Genomic DNA, 3,456 nt, shown 5'->3' with positions numbered 1-3,456 from the left:
GCTTCTCAAGACGAGAGCTGACGCACCTCCACATACGACAGAATGGTGTTACTGCCGCAGCATGGGTGTAGAAGCAGCTCAGCCCCGAAGGGCCAAGACAACTTCGCTTCCCGCTTGCCCTTTCCGAGTGGTCACGTCTGCATTAAGCATCAGACCGTATGCCGCGCGCACTAAGCCGAAATACATTAGCCCGGTCTCTTGCGCACTCCTTAGAAGGTCACTCTATCTCCCAGAGTATTGGGGCTTCTTTCGCGTAGAAAATACCGGATCCGCTCCGGCCGCGGTTTTGTTTAAAGTGGAATTGCTCACCACCCCTAGAGGAGACCGCCTACGGTAAAAGCCTCCAATCGAGCTCAGCCTACATTTACGTGCAAAGCATATTCGAGTAGGAGCAACCGATTCCCTACCCGTTCCCATCCGCCACTACTCACGCCACAACTATCTGGGTGGGTGAGATGAGATGGCCGTTCAAGAGCCGAACAAATCAGCTCCGTCCCGATCAGTCATCTCGTGTGGGCGAATCTGAGACTGCGTGGCCTCACGGCCCGCAGGTCAGATTGGGATTGTTCAATCTCAGGTATTCATTCTTCAAAAATGGTGCGCTCTTGGTGGGGGACCGGATTCCCAGGCTTTCACAGACTCCCTCTCGGGTGCCGACTGCCGCTCACACGAGGGCTTGAGAGACTCTTCCTCCGCGATCCCAGCCCAAGATCGCAATGGAGTTATGGGGGGAGAGTGGACAGTTCTCCCCCTCGGCGACAAAAAGAAGGAACCTAGAGCGAAGTGAACGAGAACGCGCAGTTCCCTTTCCTGGGACAGGGCATACTATTTCGATGTTTAGACTAGAAGCATCTCTCATGTACAATGTCAATTTTTCTTTCGCCTTTAGCAGTTTCATAAGATATGGTCCTATATCGTTTAATTACACTTAATGCCCTTAATCCCTGCACGTAGCACAATTGTGACACACAAACAGTGTGAGGGGGTGAGAGAAGGTGAATGGCACCATGACAAATTTTCAGTACAGCTTTTGTATCAGTGATCATTGTTTTTACGTTGTTTAATATAAAAAATAATTTGATTTATTAAAAAAGATTAATAAAGTGTAATTTTCTTTGTTGTCGTTTTACAGCTGTCCTTAAAAAAGTATTGCGTCAGCGTTGATATTACTTGAACGTCGGAATAATAACATCTCAGGAACGGCAGGACGGTTATTACCTCAGCTCCACCAAGAAGAACGTCTTGGGGAGAAGGGAGGGTTGAGAATAAGCAATATTTTACACAAGGACCGTCTCAGCGTGTATGAGGAAGGGAACTTCAAGGGCCAAGAGGTGTAAAAGTACACCCTGGTGTATAGGGAGCATGTAAAAGCTCACTCGTCCTCAGAGGGCCATCCATTTTTTACCGGGAGAATAAGAGAGGAGGCGCGGGCCAAGTAAAAAAAAAGGAAAAAAAATAAGGAGGTAGGGGATGGCGGCAATAAACATAAAGAAAGAGAAGCATGAAGTGGATGGAGAACAGTCCCTCAGTTTTCCTACAACACCGTGGCATGTTGTAAATTCCGCTGAATACAATAAATTTAAGCGGGCGTCTGGCTTTCCTGGATAAACTTAGCAAGCTTATGAATTTTTTCGAAAAAAATTTCTTGATCTTACATTTAACTCTTTAATACCTCACATCTTGCTTGTAAGATCACATCTGGGTAGAAGCGTAAACGAATTAACTTATCGGGGGATTGTAAATCTTTCTGTCTTCTAAATTTGTGTGTTCCATTACATAATGTTAAAGGATGAATGTTTTATTTGTGATTTACTTTTAGACATTGAATAAACGATCGAAAACCACCCTGCATTACGGCGATCCGTGATCCCCCTCCATACAAGTTTGCCATGTGCAATTCATTTCGCAAAGTTCATTAAGTTCCCATTCGGAGAGTACAAGTGTTAAACCGTCATGGTAATTAGAGCCGACTAATGTGAAATCAATATGAAGAGATTCAAAGCTGTCATCTCTTTAGTCTAAAGATCATTTCGCGAGTAAACATGCTTGTCTTCCCCTGACAATAGATTTCGGGACAAAGAAAGATGGTAATTGCTACTACACCTTACCGGATCATCACCAAATACCGCGATAATCGACTGCTCCTAAGGGTACTTAATAAGTAGACTGAAATAATGAATATTTACTTATTTCGTTATGGCATATCATCAAATATCGATAAAAGGTATCTATCTGCGTTTGAAGAATATTGCCTAGAAATGATCTACATTAATCTATATATTTATTGATAGTTCAGTAATAAAACAAAGTGAAAATTTTAACCACATATTAGACCCATATATCAGAATATCGTGAAATGAATGATGTAAGAACTATAACAATGAGAGGGAAAGAGAGAGTTAAATGGAGAGATAATGAAAGAGAAAGGAGATCAAGCAAGCCAGCAAAAGAAAGAAAGAAATTAAAGGAGTGTGGTTGTTTGTTAATTTTGTTTATTAAAACTTTACAACATGCAACAATTTGCCCTAAAATAAATAAAGTTTATGAATTTTTTATTTTGAAGTTATTTTCCAAGTTTTTAGTTTAGGAAAAAAAAGAACAGATATTGAAATTAAATTATCAATAAACAATCGGTTTATTATAGAGATGATTATACGTGAACAAATGTAAACTCTTAATATAATAATCATTAAGATTAGAATGTACTAAATTTAAAAAACTTTCCTTTTTTATATAAACATCTTATTACTTGTTTTTGTAAATTTAAAAACTAAAAATTTCCTTTTTTACAATAAAAAGATAATTAAAAAATAAAATTTAATTCTCTCACGATCAAAATAAAATTATAAATCAAAATTTAAGTTTCTTCTCTAATAAACAAACAATAGATTCCCTTCTTTAGAATGGATATATATGTATGTATATGTATGTATATATATTTTATTTTATTTTTTGTAATAGTTTTTTTATGGCTCACCGTTTATACTGCGTAGGTTGTGCTTCTCTTATGTTTTTCTGTTGATACTGTATGTCCTTGACATTGTTATTGTTAAATAACAGGAGAGTGAGAATAGGGAATGTAAGAGAATGAAAGAGTAGTAAAGAAGTGTGAAATAAATAGAAAAATAATGATAGAGGGAGAGAGGGCGAGAGAGAGAGAGAGAAAATAATTTAGGGAAGGAATGGGGATGTGTGGCCTTAGGAAAGTCACTGCTTGGAATCGGCAGGTAAGGAAAGAGTGGAATCAATAATGTTAATAAATTAATTAAGGTTTTTAGTCGAGATGAAAAAAAGTTAATGGCACGAGCGGGATTCGAACCCACGATCTTCGGCTAGATACGCCGCTGCTCCACCACTTGACCTATCGTAACTCTGATCCACTCGGACACCATCATCCTATCTCAACCCCACCTTTTAAATTTTCCTTCCTTTTTGCCATTTTTATCTCGACTAAAA

The sequence above is a fragment of the Cimex lectularius genome, unplaced genomic scaffold (assembly GCF_000648675.2).
Source record: "Cimex lectularius strain Harlan isolate CLEC.00 unplaced genomic scaffold, Clec_2.1 scaffold77, whole genome shotgun sequence".
In the NCBI taxonomy this organism is placed as follows: Eukaryota; Metazoa; Arthropoda; class Insecta; order Hemiptera; family Cimicidae; genus Cimex; species Cimex lectularius.
The sequence above is the reverse complement of the archived record's forward strand: the minus strand, read 5'-3'. Positions refer to the sequence as shown.